The following is a 19,051-nucleotide window of genomic DNA, read 5'->3' on the forward strand; positions in this document are numbered from 1 at the left end:
TTTAAGTGAAGAAGTTTCGTGACCACTTAGAACCTCAAATCTCAAATTACAGCTAGTTCGGTTTAAAATCTTAGCTAAAATAGTCAAAAACCGAAAATCCGTAGGTATCGTTGTATGTGAGCTGTATCAAAACATAGACCTACATATATAGACGATTTTTAGTGAAGAAGTTTCGTAACTACTGAAAACCTCAAATGTCAAATTACATGTAGTTCGGTTAAAAATAGTGGCTAAAATCCTCAAAATACCGAAAATCGGGAGGTACCGTTATATGGGGACAATACCAATCCATGGACCTATATTGACGATGTTTGGTGGAGAAGATTAGGACCCACTGGGAACCTTAAATGTCAAATAACAGCATATTTGGTTAGAAATTGTAGCTAAAATCTTCAAAATACCGAAAATTGGGAGGTACCGTTATATGGAGGCTACACCAAAATATTTACATATATTGACGATTTTTGTTTGATAACTTACCTGACCACTGAGAACCTCAAATGTCACATTACATCTAGTTCGGACCTATATTGACGATGTTTAATGGAGAAGTTTCGTGGCCACTAAAAAACCTAACTTATGAAACAAGGGAACTGATGAGATCCAGTGGCGTGGATCGAAACTATAGTATTCCCTGCCTTACCCCTTGGCGAACAATGCCAAATCTTTTCCACTAATAAAATAGTTGTTTTAAAATATTAAAACAACAACAATGGGATTAAGCCAGACTATTTTGAAAAAACAAAATTGCAAACGCTATCCCAATAAAAAAACGCCACAATGCTTCAAATTGAAGACACTGGCACGACGTGTGTTGTTTTTGCTGTAAAGCAGACCAACCAAATTTTGGTGTGTGCATTCGTCGAAACTCGACGACACATACAAGTGGAAGAGGTTTGAATTGTTTTCGCAGACACTTTCGTCGGAGTTGTATAAGGTTGCCAAGAAAAAACTTCTCATTGAACTTTTTTCTTTGCTTACCTTTATACTTCGAGCTGACGATTGATGTTTGGGTATAAAAAGTTTCTTGTTGAAGAAGTTATTGAAAAATAACTTCGGTGGAGAATATCCACAAACAAGAAACAAGGGAACTGATGAGATCCAGTGGCGTGGATCGAAACTATAGTATTCCCTGCCTTACCCCTTGGCGAACAATGCCAAATCTTTTCCACTAATAAAATAGTTGTTTTAAAATATTAAAACAACAACTATGTTTCTGAAATTTTGCACAAACGTAGTACGTGTCCGTGGGTAAAAATGGACTAAGTATGCACAACATCGGCAATATTTTGGTATAGCCCTCATAAAACGGTACCTCCTAATATTCGGTATTTTGAGGATTTAAGCAATCCTTTCCTTCCAAACAAGTTGCAATTTGGAACTTAAGGTTTCTAGAGGTCTCTTAACTGTTCCATCAAAAATTGTGAACATAGGTCCACGTTTGGGTATAGGCCCCTTTTTAGGTACCTCCCGATTTTCAGTTCTTGGGGGATTTAAGCTTCATTTCCGTCCAAATTAGGTGTAATTTGGTATTTGGAATTCTCAGTAATATTGCCCCCATATAACGGTACCTCCCAATATTTGGTATTGTGAGGATTTTGTCCACATTTTCAGACCAAATATGCTGAATTTTGGCATTGAAACTTCTATACATCTTCTACACAAAAAATTGTGAACATAGGTCAACGCTTTATCATAGCCCCCATAGAACTGTACCGCCCGATTTTTGGTATTTTGAGGATTTAAGCTACATTTTCCTTGCATTTTAGCGAGATTTGCGACTATTTGCAGCCAAAAGTTGATTATTCGGTATCTAGGAAGTCCAATTTAATTCGTCGAAAATGAATTGGATTGGACATTAGAGAACTTTTGTAGTTACGCTCCATTTAATGAAAGTATATTACACTAAAAAACTCAAGAAAAATAATAATTTTTGAAAATTTATTGCTAAATAACTATGTAAATCCAGGCCCAAACAATTTTTTCCATTTAATTTACACCCTACACGGTGCTCTTGAATCAAATTTAAATGGAAGGTGCTCACACCTGAGAAGTTTTTGCGGATTCTGAAACTACAATGTTCATAGTTGAGAAAAATCAAAAAACAAAAAAAAAATCGGCGGAGCGCTTTTTAAATAAATCGCGATTCAAGTTGACATTTTTAGGGGTTGTTTAGGTTTTTGCAACTTTGCTTGGAAACCGCAAGACCTATCAAAATGTGCATAAATAAAGTGTTATTGCTATCAGAATTCTCTACAAGATTGACCTTAATGATATTTTCGTAGGTTTTACAACTTTTGAGATATAGACGCTGAAATTGGGAAAATTCAAATTCAATTCAATTATGTATCGTCTCCTTATAAAACAATGTCATGACTGCAATTTTCCAAATAAAACTTATATATCTAAAAAATTGGTACAACCTAGGAAAAATTAAATAAGCCAATCTTATAGAGAATTTTCACAGCTATAAGATTTTCTCAAGTCCCATGCCGATAAGACTTGCCGTATTCAAGCAAAATCGCGAAACCCTAACAAAAAACCTAAAACTGTAAACTGTAAAACCTAAAAAAACCAATCCTGTAGAGAATTTTCACAGCTACAACATTTTCTTTAGCACCATTTCGATTGGACTATCGGTTTCCAAGAAAAATCGTGAAAACCTAAAAAACACCCAAAATGTGAATTTTGACCGCGATTTATTTAGCGATTTTTTCTTGTTTTTGGATTTTTCTCATCTATGAACATTGGTGTTTCAGAATTCACAACAACTTCCCCTGTATAAGCGGTTTTCATTAAAAGTTAGTTAAGGCGCACCCTTCGTGACATTGTTTTATAAGGGGGCGATACAGTCAGTGCATTGTCCCAATTTGAACTTCAATATCTCAAAAATGGTAAAACCTACGAAAGTACCGTAAAGGTCAGCCTTGTACAGAATTTTCATAACTACAACATTTTCTTCAGTCTCATTTTGATGGGACTTGCGGTTTCTACGCAAAATCGTGAAAACCTAAACAACCCCTAAAAATTTCAACTTAAATTGCTCCGGCGATTTTTTTAGTTTTTTGATTCTTCTCATCGATGAACATTGTAGTTTCAGAATCCGCAAAAACTTCCCAGGTGTGAGCACCTTCCATTCAAATTTGATTCAAGAGCACCGTGCCTACTCTGTTAATTAAAAATGAACTTTGTTTAGTTTTATTAAGAATTTATTTAACAATTAAACAAATATGGAGTTAGATATTTTGCAACAATTTTCATAAAATCTGATGCAGCAATGTTTCTTGCATTGGATAGTGAATAGTTGAGAGAATATTTAAAACAACAACAAAGTAAAAACAAAATATTAGTCACCAGAGTGTCTGCAATAGATGCAACGGAAAACATTTCCCAGTTTAATAGTTTGATTTTTTGACTTTCGCGCCGCTAGATCAGTGGTTTCGACCAGTGTGCATCTGTTGCAAAGTGCTAGCCGGACATCAATGTACGATCAAGCATGATTTGAAGTGTTTTAGTGCTTCGTAAACTCAAAAAAACTTTTTGTTGATGTATGCCAAACGCTTAGTAAATAAGCTGTAACTTGTTCAGTTTTAGAGTTATCAAGTTTAAAATTTTACACAAGGTAAAATAGAAGTCGTAAAAAAGTTGCTAACTCAAATAATTCATTTTTTTAGTTATGCCAATCTTTGAGTAAGTGAACGATATGTACTGGCAGTAAACGATTGCATTAATAATCAACAACTCTTTAATGTTTACCGTAAACTGAATTACTCACAACAACATGTAAACATTCTGATTTTGAAGAATTATAAGCGAGTGATGTTCAGATTCTTCAAAAATCTTAAAATATATCGAAATTTTATTTTTCAAAAGTTTTTTTTTTAACTTGCAGTAAAATCTATAAAAAAAATCTGTTAAATATTGGTTAAATAAAATCTTAAAATCATTTTAAGTTTATCCACTTTAACCAATCGAAAATAAATCCATGTGAACAAAACTTGCTCCAGCATCATGCACTTTGCACTAAAAATAACAAAATTTTAATCCGCATCATAAAAATAAACCAGGAATTCTTCCCATAAACTACATCATAGCTCTGCAGCAAAAGCGGTTTATGGTTTTATTAAGAAAATACCATAAAAATAGCTGGGAACATAAAAACTATCTACGCAAGGAGAAGAAGAAGTCGACGATGGAGAAAAGCAAAAATTAACTTAAGTATTAAGTTTTTGTTTTTAATCAACGCTAAAACAGCCACAAAACAAAAAAGAAAAGAAAAAGTGAAGCCGAAGAATGCATTGTTTGTATTGGTGAATTAAAGGAAACAGAAAAAAAATTTATTATAATCCTTGAGTGCGAAAGAGAAAATGCAAACACACAAAAAGTGTAGCACAAGAAAAATAATTTATGTTGTTTGTCCCTAATTAGCCGCAACTTATATTGTTTAAGTTGCCTGTGTTCCATTACTGCAGTCGAATAAAGAGATAATCTTACAAGAAAGAAAAAGATAAACAAAAAGTATCCACTTTAAATAAACGAAATTGGAATAATAAATTAGGAGCAGCATTCATAGAAATTGGTTTGGTTTCAAGGTTTCAAATAACTTCTTTAAATTAAAAGTTTGTTTTAAATACACAATGCCAATATAAAACAAGTAAATAATTTGTATTTGGGTGACGTAGGGGATGGAAGATACCAAGGAACGGTCCTGACCGGTTTTAACATGGCAAAGCCCAGGATTTACCTTGGTCCCTCTTTCATCTCAAGTGGACACTGACCTCCCCGTGGTGTCACCTGGGGAACTGCCTTTAACACCCGTTAAAGGTAATGAGCTAACATGTGCCGCGCGTTCGCCCATAAGAACGTTAAAAACTTGGGATTGGGCGTACTATGAAAAAACAAAAAAAAAAAAAAGAAAAACAAACCCCTCTAAAGTTGACGAACCCCGCAAACGTTTTAAGGACCATGATCTGCGAATCTGCACTAGGAATGTTCTCACTCTTTATAGAGAAGGTGCAGTCTTCGCATTGGCAGACGTACTTGAAAGGTACAAGGCCGATATTACTGCCACACAGGAAATACGATGGATTGGGAAAGGCGTCACAACATATATATAGCTGCCATGACGTAAAGCATGAGTTTGGTTGCGGATTCGTAGTTAGTCGGAGGCTAAAACATAAAGTATCAAGCTTCACACCAGTGAATGAAAGGCTTGAAAGACAATTCGAATAAAAGCTAAATTCTTCAACATCAGCTTTATTTGCGCTCATGCTCCCACTGAAGAAAAGGACGAACAGACCAAAGATATATTTTACGAGCATATAGAAGAAACATATAACCGTTGCCCTGCCCATGACATTCAAATCATTCTAGGCAATTTTAATGCCAAAATTGGAAAGGAGAATATCTTTGGCCCAACAGTCGGGAAATTTAGTCTCCACAGTGAAACATCTGACAATGGTATGAGGCTGATAGATCTTTGCATTGCATTGCAAATTCTACCAAAGAGTCAAGCATCAAACTGATGGCTTTGGTACAGGCACATCCTCCTGTAGAGACCAGCAAGGTAATTTGGTAACTGATACAGAAAATTCTACCAAAGAGTCAAGCATCAAATTGATGGCTTTGGTACAGGCACATCCTCCTGTAGAGACCAGCAAGGTAATTTGGTAACTGATACAGATAGTGTACTCAGGATATGGAAAGAACATTTTTCAAAACTGTTGGTATCCAATAGCAGCGAAGACGACGAAGATACCACAGTCCCAATCCCAGAAGATGGTATTGAATGTATACCGCCCAGCCAAGATGAGGTAAAGACAGCAATAAATCGGCTGAAGAATAATAAGGCAGCAGGAGCCGATGGCTTACCAGCCGAACTGTTCAAAAACCGGAGGCGACACGCTGATAAGGTGTATTCATCAGCTGGTTAGCACCATCTGGCAGGAATAACGAGTATCCGACGATTGGAACCTGAGTATCCTGTGCCTCGTCCACAAGAAGGGAGATAAGGCTGTATGCTCTAACTATAGGGGCATAAGTCTACTCCCTATTGCCTACAAGATCGTGTCGGGGATATTGTGCAAACGACTAAATCCTATGGTCAACGGGATAATTGGACCATACCAATGCGGGTTTAGACCTGGCAAGTCCACCATTGACCAGATATTTACCCTGCGGCAAATCCTGGAGAAGACCCAAGAGATGCAGATCGACACCTACAACCTTTTTGTCGATTGTAAAGCAGCCTTCGACAGCCCGCTGCGTTCAAAGGTATTCCAAGCCGTGTCTGAATTTGGTAAGCCCGCAACGCTCATCCGGCTTTGTAAAATGACTTTAACTGGCACGAGGTCCTCAGTAAAAATAGGTTTCAGAGGTTTCAGACAAGGTTTCAGACAAGGAGACATCCTTTCGTGTGATCTCTTCAACATCCTGCTGGAAAAGGTTATACGAGAGGCAAACGTCAAAAGAAGTGGCACAATCTACACCAATAGTCACATGTTTCTTGTTTATGCTAATGATATAGACATCATGGACCGATCAGTAAAAGAAGTAACTGATACCTTTATGAAGGTCCAAGGAGAATCTGCTGGCGGTAAACGGTGAGAAGACCAAGTTGATGGTGTCGACGCGCAATGCGTCCATTGAGCTCGGACCGACTATGGAAGTTGGTTCCTATAATATTGAGGTAGTAAAATACTTCGTCTACATCGGCACCTCCGTAAACACAACAAACGACATCAGTTGTGAAATAAAAAGAAGAATTGTATTGGCCAACAGATGCTACTTTGGTTTAAGTAAGCAGTTTAAAAACAAAGCCACATCTCGTCAAACAAAAATAACGCTCTACAAAACATTGATACTACCCGTGCTGATGTATGGCTCCGAAGCCTGGGTACTTGCGCAAGCAGACATGGCAGTGCTTGGTGTGTTTGAGAGAAAAATTCTTCGAAAGATCTACGGACCAATCTGCGTTGACGGTGAATATCGACGTCGCATGAGCTGTATCTTCTATACAACGACATCAATATTGTTAAACGTATCGAGATACAGCGATTGCGTTGGCTAGGCCACATCATAAGAATGAGCGATGATGAACCCTCTAAAAAGGCGTATAAACACGGACCGCTTGGCGGTGCACGCAGAATTGGCAGGCCAAGGAATAGGTGGCGCAAACAAGTGGATGATTAGATGAAAAGGCGCGGTATTCCAGAGTGCGAAGCAACAAATAGAGAGAATTGGAGATCTTTTCTTAGTTCGGCCTATGGAATAAATGTTCTGTAATGGGCCAGCTAAGTAAGTAAGTAAATAATTTGTATACCCTCCACCATGAAATATGTTGAACTTATATTGAATAATTAGTTTCCTTTTTGTTACAAAATACCAATTGTAGCTAATTCGATCATCTGGAAACTTGAAGATATCTGAAATCGGGCCGTTCTGGGCTCGCCTATATCATAAAGTGGGCCTATATCAACAATTTTTATGGAGAAGATTTAACCACTTTGAACCATAAATTCCACACAATCCCATGGCTGTAACGGATTGACTCTGAGGAATCTTCGAGCATATATCGGTTCCGTTTGGATGGCAATTCCTAGGCGGTTCTAGCCTTTGCCGCTTTCATGACCACTACTAGGAGCTACAAATGTCGCTATTTACTACTCCAGATCATCTCCAACTTCGTCGTCGAAATACGAGACAATAAAAAACGCAGCATCTAACACTACTTGTTGCTGTTCAGCGCCCCGAAAATGCATAACGACCTGCAGGTATATGGCCAGCGGAACGTCCTTTCTGCTACCCGAATGTTAGAAGGGTTGGCATATCTCTGAAGTGGTGATTAGTGAACTTAATGAAACAAGGCCAATTAGCTTTACCATGATTGATGAAAGTAAGTCGTTCAGAAGTTATGAAATCGGGTGTTCCGCTGATGGAGACAATTATGGGACATTAGGATTGTCTGACTGAAGAGAAAAGACGGGGTACCGCTAACGTCACTTGACAGACCAAGTGACACGATATTATTATTGTAACAGTGTTTGATATGTTCGTATGTTCTTTTTCTGCTTAACCTGACTCTGGGTCTATCTTCAGTTGTAGGAATGTGGATGTTTAGATGGCATGTAACCACAGATTTAGAGATAAATATTGGGGGATCGTGTCGCATGTTGCGCAGATGTTTTGCATGCTGTCATCGATCCTTGCCCTATAGCCAAAACTACTCTGATATTTCGTGGCTGTGGGATGTTCTCCGAGGACCGCAATCAATCGGTAGTTGTTTCTAGCACCTGTGACTGCATATGTGTAAATGCTATTTAAAACTGCTACGCTACGCTTCTATGGGGGAAATAGGAACCCGCGGACCTATACTGATAATTCTCTTTTGGAATATTGTATAACCCCATGAAAGACTAAATAACAAATTTCAGTCTTTCGGTGGGATATTGACGTCACAACCTTCAGAATTACGAAAATCGATAGATACCATTTTATGGGGGCTATATCGAAAAGTGGACCTAGTAAAAAGTATCAGTCGGCTTTGCCGACAGAGATATACCCTCAGACCGTGTGAATTAAAATACTTTCTTCTCCAAAAAGGTATGTATTTAGGGGGGTTTGAAAATTTTGGGCGTATGAACTTCCCGACAAAAATATGGACTAGGATAAAAGTTCAAAGCTTCGAGAGTTACCATGCGCACGAGCCACTTCATATGGTGCCATAGAGATTTTCTACACTTTTCTTGCTGTTTTCTCAAGAAGTATAGACTTGCCCCTGATAAAGATTTTACCGCCGTAATGGATACAGCGAAAGCAAGTTGCTTCAACAAAAATCAAAGTGATTCGAGTGCAGGTATTAAAGTGAATTTATCCGAAATTTTGTGTGGGTGGTATCCGATGAGAAGACACACACAGTCCATATTCGGACATGATCTATATCTGGTAGATATATTACGATGTGTAAAGTATGGACCAAATCGGTCACTCCCTTCAAGAGTTATAATGAGCACAATTTTTCCGAAATTGTTTGAACATTTGTGGGGGAGGTACCTCAAACAACACACGGCGTCACAGGGTTTTTTTGTACCTTTCAGGCTATTTTCTCAGGAAGTATGGACCTGCTTCTAATGAAGCTTGTACCGTCGTATGGAGGGAAGTGAATACAAGTTGCTACAACAAAAAACGAAGCGCTTCAAGAACAGGTCCTAAACTGAACTTCTCCGAAATTTTGTGTGGGAGGTACCCGAATTAGTGAACCGATTGAGTCCATTTTGGAATCTCATCTAAGTCTAGTATAAAATATTTCCGAACTTTTGTGGGGGAGGTACCGGAAGGAGTGGACCGATATAGCCCAGCCCGAGTTATCGTGCGCTCCAGCCAGCCAGACAGACAGACGGACGGACGGACATGGCTAAATCGACTCCAAATTGTCTAAAACACATTTCGTCCAAACATACTTGGGGTCTAAAACCATTATTTCGATGAGGCACATTTTGCCCGTATGAAAGTGTATATATCTTCGTTAGCATAAATGCTGAGGGTATAATAACAACTGTCAGCCATTTCGGTGGAATATTGAGGCCACAACCTTTAGAACACCGGAAATAGCGAGGTACCGTTCTATGAGGGCTATACTAAGGTTTGGAAGTATGCCGACAAATTTCATATGGAACTTTTTATACCCCAAATAAGGACCATTTTTGTTGAATATTGCGGCAAAAACCTTCAAAATACAGGAAATAGGGAGGTGCCGTTCTATACTAAGGCTTGGACCTATACCGACAAATTTCTGGGGGAAAGTTGTATAACCCCAACGAAAACTAAAAACCAAATTTAAGCCATTTTGATGGAATATTGAGGTCACAACCTTCAAAATAACGGAAATAGGGAGGTACCGTTCTATGGGGGCTATATTAAGGCGTGGACATGTACCGAAAGTTGTGTACCCCCAACGAAGACCAAATACCAAATTTCAGCCATTTCGGTGGAATATTGAGGCCACAACATTCAAAATAACGGAAATAGGGAGGTACCGTTCTATGGGGGCTATACTAAGGCGTGGACCTGTATCGGCAAGTTTCTGAAGGAAAGTTCTATACCAACAACGAAACCCAAATACCAAATTTTAGCCATTTAGGTGGATTATTGTGGCAACAACCTCCAAATACCCAAAATCGGGAGGTACCGTTCTATGGGGGCTATATGAAGGCGTGGACCTATACCGACAATTTTGTTGGGGAAAGTTTGATACCCCAACGAAGACTAAGTACCAATTTTCCACCATTTCGGTGTGATAATGAGGCTAAAAAATTCAAAATACAGAAAATCGGGTGGAACCGTTCTATGGGGGCTATATGAAAGCGTGGACTTATACCGAATTTGTGGGGGAAAATTTTATACCCCCAACGAACGAAGCAGTGAAAATTCTGTACAAGATTTACCGGCTTAATATTTCGTAGGTTTTACCGTTTTTGAGATATAGAATCAATCAAATCAATCATTCAGATATTTTTCTCAGGTCTTCAGTATATTGCTTGAACACCGCAAGTTCTATCGGGATTGGACTAAAACAAATGTTGTAGCTGTAAAAATTCTCTACTAAGGAGACGATACAGTCAGTACATTGGACTGATTTGAACTTCTACATCTCAAAAACGGTAAAACCTACGAAAATGCCATAAAGGTCAATCTTGTAGAGAATTTTCTTTGCCACAACACTTTTTCAGTTCCATATCGATAGTTCTTGAGGTTTCCAAGCAAAATCGTGAAAACCTAAAAAACCCTTAAAAATGCCGACTTGAATCGCGATTGATTTAAAAAGCGCTCCGCGATTTTTTTTCTTTTTTTGATTCTCCTCATCAGTGAACATTGTAGTTTCAGAATTCGCAAAATCTTCCCAGGTGTAAACACTTTCCACTTAAAGTTGCTTCAAGAGCACCGTGTATGTCTGCAGTGAAAATTGAGCCTCCCGATTTTTACTTCCGTAAATCCATGGTCCTAATTTGAGCTTATATATATCAATAACGGTAAAAACTACGAAGATGTCGTAAAAGTCAATCTTATAGAGAATTTTCATAGCTACAAAATTATTTTTGGTCCCATTTCAATAGGACTTGCGGTTTCCAAGCAAAATCGTGAAATCCTAAAAACCCTTAAAAATGTCAACATCTCTCCGCTCCGGCGATTTTTTTAGTTTTTTTTTTTTTTTTGATTTTTCTCATCTATGAACATTGTAAGGTGTAAGCACCTTCCATTAAATTTGATTCAAGAGCACCGTGATTTGCAATGAACTAGAGAGTTCTTAATTATTGTCTTGGCTACAATTTGTGTCTTAGTGTTGGATCAAAGATCTCAATAGCTTGGCTGTTATATGCCAAAATACCAAAAAACAATGCCTTGTAGGAACAAATCCTCCAGTCCCTACCCGGCAGCACTTGGGGTGCAGATAAAGAAACTTTTTGACCACATATAACGCAATAGGTCGGTCAGTGGTAAGCTATGCCGCGACAGTTTGGTCCGCGAATATAAGTGCAAACTGTCAGAATGCCGCCCCGATAACTGCAACAGGGTCGTTACTCATGTCTTCTGTGAACCAGAAGGACACAAAGATTCTTCTTTAAGAACAGCAACATAGTGGCATGCTTTCGTTGCTCGATTGCTCGTGTGTTACCGTGAGAGCCACCCTAATAACCGTTACAAGGTGCCATGACGGCTATATCTGGTGAACTGTGATACTATCCGCTAATTCTGTTAGTGACGTCCTCATTGACTGTACGTAGCCAGCCAGCACCAATAATAATTATATCAATTTCCTTTTCCTGCTTTAATATAGTACACACCAGGATATGTGAATTAATTTCATTGATTTTTCATTTCGTTTCACATCCCTCTGCCTATCTTCATTTTTTTAATAAATCAGCATTAACATTTGTATGCACTTTATCTGACCTACTCCACTGACATTTTTACCACTTAAAACGTTCGCTTATGGATGAAACGATGGATGAAATCTGCATTTTAGCATTCCAAACAGAAATCGTTCACATTTCTTGTGTGCTATGTTGGCAGCCTTTGTTTTTTGAATTTTTTTCGTTTCGTTTCGTTGCTGTTGTTTTTTGTTTTCTTAATCCTTCTGGCTCACAACGCTTTATAGCCGTAGAGTGTCACAATAATAAAAATATGTCAACAGCTAAAGTCAGTTGCAAACGAAAAAGAAGGAGGAAAAAAACCAACTGAAAGCCCTAAACGCAACAGCATAAACACTAGCAAAGCGCGGCAATTCCAACAACAAACAACGAACAACTCTCACAAAAAACACCAATGCCGACAGGATACAGAAACGTCCCAGCAATCACAAGAAATTATATTCGTATGAATGTGAGTGCGAACAGAAGAGAACAAAGAAAAAACAAAAACATATATGGGAGGAATTTAGAAACCCCATAAAAGAAAGGCAACGACGGACGAACGAAGTCATGTACCAAACAATCAGACATAAAGATTTTATTTAAAACAATGGAATTGTGTGAATATGTTAGTTGGTATGTGTGACGAAGTATATCTGTGTGTGTGTGTGTTTATAACATCGAAGCAATAAAAAATTCCGCTTATGGCAATATTTTTTAACATTTCGTTTTCATATTTCATTTCTGCAAACAAAACGGCACGAGAAAAAACATTTCATTATGTTTCAGATTTATTATACACACATAAACATACATATGCATATATCTATAAACGTACAAATTTACATGCGACTTTAATAGCGTTCATCTGTATATTTCATTTGGATATGTGTAATGCCCCAGCCCACTACTCTAGCCGTCATACTTGTATTTACCATAGGTATAATCACAGGGAAGGGTCTATACAGTGGTGTGATAATAAATTTTTATACAAACATATATGAAAAGGTCCGTAGAAAACCAAATAAATATTATGTGAGTAAAGTAAAGTTTACCATCCACCAAGAAATATTCTGAACTATAGAATAGTTAGTTTTATTTCTGTTACGAAAGTACCAATGCGAACAATTTTAAGTGGGGAAGTTTTTTGACTACTGGAAATGGATAAATGGATAAATTTAAACACTATGAACCATAAATGCCAAATGACATCCAATCTTGACCAAAAGTGTAGATACAACTTTAAAAAACTTGAAACCGGTGGTATCGTTTTGACATATTTCCTCAATTGTTGGTAGAGAAGTTTTTAACCACCTTGAGCACTAAATACCAAATAACAAGCGAATACATTAAATCGGGTGGTACTGTTATATGGGGCCAAATTATAACTAATTCAGTCTGAAAATATAGCTAGCACCAAAATATAAATATCAAAATAAAGTGGACCATGTCAAATATCTTGTAGATAAGTTTTTATACCACTGTGAACCCTAAATGCCAAAAAATAACTAATTTGGTTTGAAAATGAAATAAACACGTCAAAATATCTGAAATCGGGTACTACCATTATATGGGGGCTTTAACAAAAAGTGAACCTATGTCCATAATTTTTGGTAAATAAGTGGTCTGACCACTAGGGAAACTTAACGCAATGTTGTAGCTAATCCGGTCAGAAACTGAATGTAAATACTTTAAAATACCAGAAGTCGGGCGGTAGCGTTGAAGACAGTTATAGCCCAGTTTCGAACTCTATCTACCTGCAAACAGAAAAATTTCAACGTGCTGATGGTTTTGCCATGGTGACGTAGGGGAAGAAAGATACCAAGGAACGGTCCTGACGTGGCTTTAACATGACAGGATTTATCTTGGTCCGTCTTTCATCTCAAAAGGACACTGACCTTCTCGTTGTGTCACATGGGAAGCTGCCTTTAACACCCGTTAAAAGTAGTGAGCCGTTAAAAACATGGGTTTTGGGCTTCGGGTTAATAACTCTCCCCTAGAAAAAGCAGCCTACTTTGAAAAAAGGAAAGGAAAGTAAAACAATCCCCTCTAAAGTTGGCGACCTCCGCATATGTTTTAAGGACCATTATCTGTGAATCTGCACCTGGAATTTTCGCATTCTTTATAGAGAAGGTGCAGTTTACGCATTGGCAGATATATTCGAAAAGTGCAAGGCCGACAGTACTGCCATACAGGAAATACGACGGATTGGGAAAAACTCACAACAACACCTAAAGATGACGCACTGTATTATAGCTGACACAAAACATGAGTTTGGCTGCGGATTTGCAGATAGTCGGAAATTTAAACATCTGGTCTCCACCTTCACTCCAGTGAATGAAAGACTTGCTGCAGGAAAAAGAGAGAAATGGAAAGTTCTACCGAAGAGTGAAACATCAAATTGATGGCTGTGGTACAGCCACGCCCAGCAAGGCAATTTGTTAACTGATACAGATAGTTTGCTCAGGAAGAACAGCGACGAATATACCACAGATCCAATCCTAGAATATACAACAGATCCGCCCAGCCAAGACGATGTAAAGTCAGCAATAAACCGGCTAAAGAATAATAAGGCTGCAAGGGCCGATGGCTTACAAGCCGACCTGTTCAAAACCGGTAGAACCTGTTCAAAATGTGGTAGGACGAACGAATACCCGACGATTGAAACCTAAGTATCATGTGTCCCGACCACAAGAAAGGAGATAAGACTTTATGCTCCATAATTCTTCTCCCTATTGTCTACAAGATAGTGCCAGGGATATTATGCGAACCACTTAAGCCCATGGTCAATGAAATAATTGGGTCATACTGTGGCTTTACACCTGGAAAGTCCACCATTGACCAGATATTCCTAGAGAACACCCAAGAGATGAAGATCGACACCTACCACCTTTTTGTCGATTACAAGGCAACCTTCGACAGCCCCCTACGCAAAAACCTATTCCAAGCCATGTCTGAATTTGATATCTCCGCAAAGCTCATTCGGCTTTGTAAGATGACTTTAACTGATACTAGGTCCTCGGACCAACAGATGAAGTTGGTTCCTATAATTTTGAGGTAGTAAAAGACTTTGTCTATCTCGGCACCGCCTTAAACACAACAATCAGCATCAGTTGTGAAATAAAGATAAGAATTGTATTGGCCAAAATATGCTACTTAGGCTTAAGTAAGCAGTTTAAAAACAAAGCCACATCTCCTCAAACACAAACAACGCTTTGCGAAACACTGATACTACCTGTGCTAATGTATGCGCAAGCAGATAAGGCAGTGTTTTTTGTGTTGGAGAGAAAAATTCTTCGAAAGATCTACGGGCCAATCTGCGTTGACGGTGAATATCGACGTCGTATGAACCACGAGCTGTATCTGCTATACAACGACACACAGAGATTCAGAAATCGATTTTTCTGGCAAAACCCCAATTTTTTGTTGTCACCCATTGTTAATTTCTATACCGGATTCGATAGTTAACATATTGAAATTAAGGAAAGCAAAAAAAAAAAAAAAAAAATAGATCCAAATAGATTTCCCAATTTTGAAAAATACGTAATCTTTGCAAATTTGTGGAGAAAGAAACAGCTATTTCTCAGAATCTTTAACATATATTGTGTTCGTTGTTTTTGTTAGTTAGTTATGATTGTTGGTTTTAAGAATCATTTTAGTAAATTACGGTAGCATTTACACGAAGTGAGCTATTTTAGTTTTCCTCAGGTACTACATATTAGTGAAATTGCAAGTTTAGTGGACTAGAACTTTTAGGGAACAGCTTGGAACAAAGTTCCGTTTTCAGAGAATGATGCCAGAGGGTGCCCTCTTACAGCTCATTTAAACAAAACAAAAAAAAAAACAAGTGAGAAAAGGCTATAGTCGGTACGGGGCCGACTATGTGATACCCTACACCACTACCTCTGTGCATTATCTTTTCACCCGACAACATTTCTTTTAGTGAGATACGAAAGTTTTCAACTATCTGGCTTTTATACCAAATGACTTAATACGAACTGAACCAAAATAATTAATATTTCATTTTATATTTGACTACTATCGACATCACCAACATCAATAGGCTTTTATCTCTGTGAGAAAATTTCGTGATGATCCGATCAAAATTCCGACCTGTAGTGTGATTGCAGAAAAAGTAGAAAAAAAGGGATGCATTGCCGACTATTTCGATATCTCTGTTATTTGACCACCTACGCCAACCTACTTTGCATAATTTTAAAGATGTGATTTTCTACTTTCTTAGTCATGCTTTGCTTTTAGAAGGCCCCCAGCCAAAGGTGTGATATCCGTCATTATTATTAAAATCGCATAAATGAAAAGTTGGGTTCTATAAGCGACTAATGCGATATCTTCGTTGTTTGACCACCTACGACAGCCTACGTTACATCGTTGTAAAGGTGATATTTTCTACTTTCTTTGCCATCTTATAGACTCTGAGATATTTTCTTTGGAATAAAATGTTGACTTTTTCTACAAATAATTTTTTTGCTCATTCCGACCCCTAAATATAATCCGACCACGACCAAAATCAATAGGCTTCTCCTGCTGTGAGACCCCTACTAACCCTCGCAATTTTGTGACGATCCGATCAAAATTGCGACCTGTAGCGTGATTTCCAAAAAAATGGAAAAATGGGATGTATTACCGACTATTGCGATATCTCAGTTAGTAGGTCACCTACGCCGACCTAGTTTGCATCATTGCGAAGATGGGATATTTTGCTATCATAGTCAGGCTTTGCTTTTGGAAAGTCCCCAACCAAACCTGTGATATTTGTCATAATAATTGAAATCGCAAAATTTAAAGTTTGGGTTTTATTTGCTACTATTGTGATATCTTCGTTGTTTGATCACCTACGATAACCTACTTTACATCATAAGAAAGTTGATATCTTCTATTTTCATTGTCAGGATTTGCTTTTGGTATACTTCTTACAGAAGCTGAGACATTCGCTTTGGAAAAAAACTTTGTCTTTTTATGCAAATAAGTTTTTTGCCCAATTACGACCCCTAAATATTATCCGACCATCACCTAAATCAATAGACTTCTTGATCTGTGAGACCCCCATTAACCTTCAAATTTTCGTGACGATCCGATCAAAATTGCGTCCTGTAGCGTGATTTCCAAAAAAATAGAAAAATTAGATGTATTACCATCTATTGCGATATCTCTTTTATTTGGTCACCTACGCCGACCTAGTTTGCATCATTGTAAAGGTGGCATCTTCTACTTTTGAAAGTTTTGAAAAGTTTCCAACCGAAGCTGTGATATTCGTCATTATAATTAAAATCGCAAAAATTAAAGTTTGGGTTTTATTTGCTACTATTGTGATATCTTCGTTGTTTGGTCACCTACGATAACCTACTTTACATCATTAGAAAGGTGATATCTTCTACTTTCATTGCTTTTCGTATACCTCATGTAGAAGCTGAGATATTCGCTTTTGAAAAAAGCATTGATTTTATCCACATACGTGGACAGACGGACAGACGGACGGACACACATAGCCAGATCGACTCATCTCGCCGAGACATTCATTTTGGTATATATATGTATGGGTCTACGACCATTATTTCGATGCGTTACAAACTTTTTGTCCAAAACCAACTTATAATACCCTCCCCACATAGTGGTGTAGGGTATAACAAGTAAAAAACCTTAAGTTGGCCGGGCCGAACTTTTTATACCCTCCACCATAAAATATTCTGAACTAAAGGGGAATAAATATTTTCTTACCTGTTCACAATTTTAGGCGGAGATATTTTGTTACCACTGATACCTAAATAAGGTAAAAACATAAAAAAATGTATTCAATCGGTCGAGAACCTTATATGGAGAATATATCAAAGCGTGGAACTATGTTTTGGTGGAGAAGTTTTCTGAACACTGGGAACCTCAAATGTCGAATTGCAGAATGGTGCCAGAGGGTGCCCTCTTACAGCCCATTTAACATGGGGTACAAATATAAATTATAGCTTTAAATATAAATTATAGCTTTTTCACACAAATGGATTTTTTTAATAAAGGGTGTTTTTTTAAGCCCGATAGAACTTGAAATTGTAAAAAATAACACAAAAAATTAAATTGTAATCAAAATTTTTTTTATTCGAAAGATAAATACGTGACATTAACATTTGAAAATGATTTCGGGCATATGGGCACCGCGGCTGTTCTTGACGAAGTGCATTCTGGACGTCCAATTTTTGGCCACTTTTTCGAGCACTGCTGGCCGTATGTCACGAATAACACGAACAATGCTGGCCTCCAAGGCATCAATTGTTGCTGGTTTATCAGCATAAACCAGTGACTTCACGTAGCCCCACAGAAAATAATCGAGAGGTGTCAAATCGCACGACCTTGGAGGCCAATTGACAGGTCCACTTCTCTAAATCAACTTATCGCCAAATTTTGATTTCTGTTGAATCCTGTTGAAACCACATCTCCTCCGGATCAATGTCATCCATATTTTCAAACAAAAAATCATTGATCATGGTGCGGTAACGATCTCCATTGACCGTAACGCGAGCTCCGGCCTCATTTTTGAAGAAATAAGGTCCGATGATGCCACCAGCGTGAAAACCGCACCATACGGTGCATTTTTCTGGATGTAGGAGACTCTGTAGGGTATCTTGTGGATTGGTCTCACTCCATATGCGGCAATTTTGCTTATTAACAAACCCGTTAAGCCAAAAATGCGCCTCATCGCTGAACACAATTTTGCGATAAAACAACGGGTCATTTGCCAACTGCTCTAGAGCGAATCGACGACTGATTTTCAAAGTAAATTTGGATAATTTCGTAGCGTTGTTCAAGCGTGAGTCTATTCATGATGATTTGTCAGAGTATACTGAAACAATTAAAAAAAGTTTCATCAAAATTTTATTTTTTGTGTTACTTTTTACAATTTAAAGTTCTATCTAGCTTAAAAAAACACCCTATATATGAGCTTTTATAAGACTTATAAGATTTTTATGACGAGTATTTTTTTAAATTTTGGAAAAAACTGTAAATTTTTTGAAACAAAATATAAAAAAAACAACTAAAAAACCTTAAGTTTGACCGGGCCGACCTTTTTAAGCCCTCCACCATAAAATATTCTGAACTAAAGGGGAATAATTACACTGTGATACAAAAGTGGACAAAAT

The sequence above is a fragment of the Musca autumnalis genome, unplaced genomic scaffold, assembly GCF_047663935.1.
Source record: "Musca autumnalis isolate F117 unplaced genomic scaffold, ASM4766393v1 scaffold_2, whole genome shotgun sequence".
Lineage (NCBI taxonomy): Eukaryota > Metazoa > Arthropoda > Insecta > Diptera > Muscidae > Musca > Musca autumnalis.